The sequence below is a fragment of the Lissotriton vulgaris genome, chromosome 9 (genome assembly GCF_964263255.1).
Source record: "Lissotriton vulgaris chromosome 9, aLisVul1.2, whole genome shotgun sequence".
In the NCBI taxonomy this organism is placed as follows: Eukaryota; Metazoa; Chordata; class Amphibia; order Caudata; family Salamandridae; genus Lissotriton; species Lissotriton vulgaris.
The window spans coordinates 930,718,258-930,724,257 of record NC_141697.1 but is presented as its reverse complement, the minus strand read 5'-3'; positions in this window follow the sequence as shown (position 1 = coordinate 930,724,257).

Below are 6,000 nucleotides of genomic sequence, written 5' to 3'. Positions count from 1 at the left end.
CGTTACCGACCTGTATTTGGAGTTTCAGATGTAGGGGGCCAAAATATTACCGATTCTGAAAATTTACCGAATTGGTAAATTTACCGATTCTGTAAATTACCGAATCGGTAAATTTACAGAATCGGTAATATGGGATGTAGGTGGCACTGAAAACAGTGCCACAGGCCCTTAAGAATTCTTTATTTACCATCAAATACTATTTGATGGTAAATAACGAATTCCTTTGTACATGCACATCTGTGCATGTACACCTGTGCCATGTGGCACACATACATGCCCTAAGGGCATGTATGTGTGTCACATGGCACACAAGCCTGAATCCGGGGTGCAACAGGGTGTCAAAGTGACACCCTGTTCCCCTTGTAAAATCAGTAATTTTACCGAATCGGTATTTACCGATTCGGTAATTGCCATTGGTTCCTATGGGCCTCAAGGTATCCTAATTTATGATTATTTGAAAACCGAGTTGGAATGGGATGTAGCGGTCTAGCTGTTGTCCCTGAAGGCCTTGCCTGCCCTGGAACATCTTTCGTACTATGTATCACTCTCTGGCCAGGCGTGGCCAGAGAGCATAAATAAACGGCCTGGGAGTCGCTCGGGACTTCCGGCCAAGCTGTAATGCAGAGTGTGTGTGTTTCCTTTATTCGCCACCCCTAACACTAGCTTATGCCCTTTAGTGTTCTTGGCCTCCCGCGTCACAATGATGATGCCAGACAGCAGTGAGCAATGGGCGGCCTGTGACCCCCCCCTCCTCCCCAGTAAGTAAACACAATGTCTTGCAAGTGACAGCACCTAAGGTATGAGGGAAGGGAGGAGGAAACTGTCAAACAGACAAAAGTGCATGCCGAACATACCAAAGGGCATAAAGCAAGCAAACGTTTTCTCAAAACATTTAGGGGCGCTAGGGTGAAATCAGTAGAGTATTTAAGGTGGAGGGAGGGATGTGACCTGCCTGAGGGAAAACTGGTTTTACTACCTAGCCTTTACCCCACAGGACCTTTACCACACAGTCTTTACCGTGCAGGTAAGTACCACACATGTAAGTATTTTTACATTTACTACGCAGCACTTTTCCACGCAGGTACACATTTAATTTTTTCAATAACATCATATTTCCGTTATTTAAAAAAGTGATTTGTGTCTACGCCCCGCCCCCATTGCAGTGGTCCCTGGTTGAAAAGATAATTGCAGTGTGGGCGGATCTCCCAGATGTCCTGGCAGCAGTGGGTGGTGACTGGAATGATGTGGTGGACAGGGCACGAGATAGGTACAGGCCTGGGGGGGGGACAATGGCAGCTGGAGGTACCAAGTTGAGTGATATGATCAGGAACCTGGGCTGGGTGGACACTTGGAGACACATCCATGGGTCAAGGCGTGAATATACCTTTCTTTCCGCAGTACATAAATCCTTCTCTAGACTGGATTACATATTTGTCCCTACGGCGACCCGGGGAAGGGTTGAGTCCGCCGAAATACTGCCGCGTGGGCTGTCGGACCACTCTCCAACGACCGTTACTATTCGCCTGGACCAGCGGCGGCAGCCATTTCGGTGGAGCCTCTCCGTATGGCATCTGCAACTGGTAGACTACCAAATACACATGAGAGAGGCCATAGCCCATTATATGACTGAGAATGAGGGGACGGTGGTGGACAAGGCGACTTTATGGGAGGCCATGAAACCCACATTGAGAGGCATAGACATAGCTTGGTGTGCGGCGGCTAAGAGGAAACGTAGAGAGGACCTGGACCGGGCCGAGGCCGAGATTAGGGATCTGGAGAGACGCAAGGTTTGGAGGGTGGAGGCCAGACTGTGGGGCAGTTGTTGTTTGCCCAGCAGTCTTGCGCCTCGTTATTTTTAGATGAGGCACGACAGATGTGGTTGGCGACCTGCAGTCGTATATACCAATGGGGGGATAAATCAGGGACGATGCTCCATAGACTGTGTCAGGGCCTGACCCAGGCTCACACCCTCCTGAGGGTGGTAGATGGATCTGGATCCCCGATCACAGACCCTGGGGCGCTGGCGGAGAGCTTTGCAACATACTATGCTGACCTATATGCCCCAAGTGAATGCATGTCCGCGGATTTGGTTGACAAATTCATAGCAGATCTGCCGCCGCGAGCAGTCTCAGATGAGGCTCGAGACCGCCTTGATCTTCCGCTAACGGAGGATGAATTGGGTACGGCTTTGAAGGAATTGAACACAGGTAAGGCCCCAGGCCCTAACGGCTTTCCCAGCAAATTTTTTAAGAAATTCCACCCACAACTCGGGGCCCAGTACAGAGCGGAGGTGGAGGAGGCAAGGGAGCGCGGTAGTCTGCCCCCCGACTGGATGCATGCTGAGGTTGTGGTATTTCACAAACCTGGTCGACCACCGGACCAACATGCCTCGTACCATCCAATCTACCTATTGAACGTGGAGGCCAAAGTTTTGGCCAAGGAGTTGGCTAATCGGCTGCTGCCATACATTACGGATCTCATACACCCGGACCAGGCGGGATTCATGCCCCATCGGTTGACGCAACATAACATTAGGCGGGCTCATGTTGCGGTGGCGGCGATTCGCTCCACTGGGGAGCGGGCGGCTCTTTTCCTGGCTGACATGGACAGGGCGTTTGATTCGCTTAGCTTGATTTATCTGTTCTCGCTTCTGCCCCGACTGAATCTGGGTCCCGTTTTCGTGTCCTATGTGCGGTTGCTATACACAAACTTGACGGCCTCAGTTCGCGTTGCGGGGGTGTCATCCCGAGCTTCGCTATAGGGAGGGGGACCAGGCAGGGCTGCCCCCTCTCGCCCTACTTATTCGCCTTGGCTATGGAGCCGCTAGCTGCGTGGGTCCGGATGGATGCGCAGATGCGGGGGTTTGAGTGGGAGCGTGGTCTGTCAGATAGACTCGCACTCTATGCGGACGATGTCCTGTTCTTCTTAACGGACCTTAATAGGTCGGGGCCCCGCCTTATGCATATCCTACAAATTTTCGGCGAGACGTCGGGCCTGTATGTTAATCCGCGCAGTAGGTGGCATCAAATACCTTGGGATGTTCCTGTCGGAGATCCCTGCGGTATCCTGGGAGCGCAATGTGGTGCCGGTTTGGGAGCGCACCCGGGCTGACATCAAAGTGTGGTCCCGCATGCCACTGACAATCTATGGTAGGTCGGCCATCTTTAAAATGGTGGCTCTGCCTAGACTACTTTATCAGTTACAAAATCATCCCTATCCTATCTCATACTCATGGATTAAGCAAGTAGACTCGACTCTGGGACAATTCCTATGGGTGGATGGCGCGATCCGGGTAGCACTTCGCACATGCTTCCGATCGACATATAGTGGGGGTTTGGCAACTTCTGATGTTCGCTCATATTATCAGGCCTCGCATCTCCTTGAATTGAATGAATGGTGGTATGGACACAGGGGGGACCCGGCCTATGCGCTGGAGCGGTCCCTTATGGAGCCCCACACACTCCATACATTGCTATATGCGAAACAGAGGCGTAGAACACTGCAGTCAGTGACGCAGGTGGTATTTGATGTTTGGCGGCAAGCCCTGCGGCGAATGGGTTTGTGGCAGACTTTGACGGAAGAAACTCCTCTCTGGCGAAACGGCCGCCTCCCCGACCTGGCAGCTTTTCAGGGCTTTGCGGGGTGGGATGCTATCGGAATCTCTGGACTGGGAGATGTCATGGCTGGGACAGTCGCTTATGTCGTTCCAAGAATTGAGTGCTGAATACCATATGCCCCGCGCTCAGTTCTTCCGATATTTACAATTCCGACATGCAATTACCCCCTATATAGAATGAATGAATGAATGAATGAATGTTGGATTTATAGAGCGCGTGGTTACCCTGAGGCGTCCCAGCGCTGTACCAATGGAGAACCCGTCCTGGCTTTCCCTGTGAGATGGTCCCTTTACTGGGCATCCCCAAGATGCAGCCAGGCATCCCCGGCGGTGATGGGGCCAGAGTGGAGATTAAGCAAGCTATTGCCGAGATTTGCAGCGTGGGACCCCATGGTTAGAGTGGCACCGAGGCGAGATTTATAGGGCCCACTGACATTGGTCCTGCACCCGGCCGTGTCGGGAATTGAACCCTGGTCCCGGGCCGACCTCTGCCTCCAGGTCTGCCGCCTCTAACCGTTGAGCCACACTTCTCCACTAGAGGGGTTGACATCTCTCCCCGAATTTAGTCTGCTGGAGGCTCGGGTGTTTATGGGGGACATTGAGACCAAAAAATATCACGAATATACCAATCCCTGATTATACACTGCTCTTCCGATCGGCAGAAACTTAAAGGGACCTGGGAGGCTGATGTGGGGGAGTTAGAAGAGGAAGACTGGAATGAGGCACTGGCAGGCCCCAGAGGAGCGGCCATCTCTGTCCGCCTGAGACTGATTCAGTTTAAATACTTGCACAGGTTGTATTTCACTCGGCGGAGGCTGTGGCAGGCAGGCCTCATTGCATCCCCAATCTGTACTAGGTGTGGATGTGAGGAGTTGTGGCCACTTAGACAGGTTCTGGAATGGGGTCTGGAATGGTTTGGTTGAGGCCCTAGGATCGGTGCTTCCTTGCACGCCGCATCTGGGACTATTACATGTGTTGGATGGAGTGGGGGGTAACTGCTACAAGAGGCATTTGTTGTTACTAGGCCTCATGATTGCCAAAAGAGATATACCAAAGGCATGGAAGGATCCGAGGGCTCTGACGTTAGTGGCGTGGAAGAGGGGGCTTGATTTCTGTATGGGGATGGAGAAGCCCATATTTCTTGCCCGGGGCTGCCCTCGGAAACATTATAAAATCTGGAGACGTTGGGCTGATATCAGGGGTATCTGGCTTGAGCCTCCGCCGGAACAGGACCGGATGCTTGAGCGTGCTGTGCCAGTGGATACGTGTACACAAACTGTTGACATCGAATGGAACCGTGCCGGGGGGGGGGGGTCCGGGAGGGTTGGGGGTGGGAAGGGAGTTGGGGGGGCGGGAGGGAAGGTGGTTAATTGCATTCTTTTCCTACTTATATTTGCTGTAAAAGACGTGATGGATTGCAATGCGTTATGTACGTTCACATGCTTTGGCAGTTGCCTCTGGGGAACAGAGCTCTGCGATTTCAACGTGATCTATCAATAAAAAATTTGTTTAAAAAAAAGTGATTTTAGGGTTTATGGATGGGTAGAGGTAAAGGAAGGTAAGAGTGATTTTTGGGTTTAGGGGTCAGTAGAGGTACAGGGTGGTAAGAGTGATATTAGGGTTGAGAGGTGGGTAGACGTAAAGGAAGGTAAGTCTTATTTTAGGGTTTAGGGTTCTGTAGCAGTAAAGGGAGGTAAGGGTGATTTTAGTTTTCAGGGGTGGCTGGAGGTAAAGGTAGGTAAGGGTAATTTTAGAGTTCGGGCTGGGTTGAGGTAAAGGGAGGTAAAGGTGACAGGACAAAGTTCTCATCAATCAGTAATCTAGTCGTCTTGACAGCAGAACAAACAAATAATCAATAGGAATTATCGACCTAAGACACTCACTACGTTTCTCTGCCTAGAAGGGGTTTTTCACACACTTTTTCTTGCAACATTCTAACAACTAATGATATGATTGCATTTTAAGTATAAGGGGTTAACGACTCGAAATTGAGCAAGGGCCTTTACAATGCATGCAAAAGAAAATATTTTTCTTTGGTAAAGTTTATGACTGACTACCCATGAATCTCCTTTTGCATGCCACACGATGATTACTTGTATGATTCTAAATTAATTAAGTGCACTCGCATAGATATTAAGGGCCCGATTTACAGAACTAACTTAAGACAAAATCCTAAACTTACTACCATTTTCATATTCACAGAAGGCACTTACTCATTTTGGTATTCTCAGAAGATACTTACTCATTTCAGTATTCACAGAAGTTAGGAGTCCTAACTTTAGGGCTCCTAAATGCCTTCTGTGAATACCGAAAGTCTTAAAATTAGGATTTTTCTCAATTTAGTAGTAGTAAAGTTAGGACTCCTAACTTTAGGACTCCTAAAT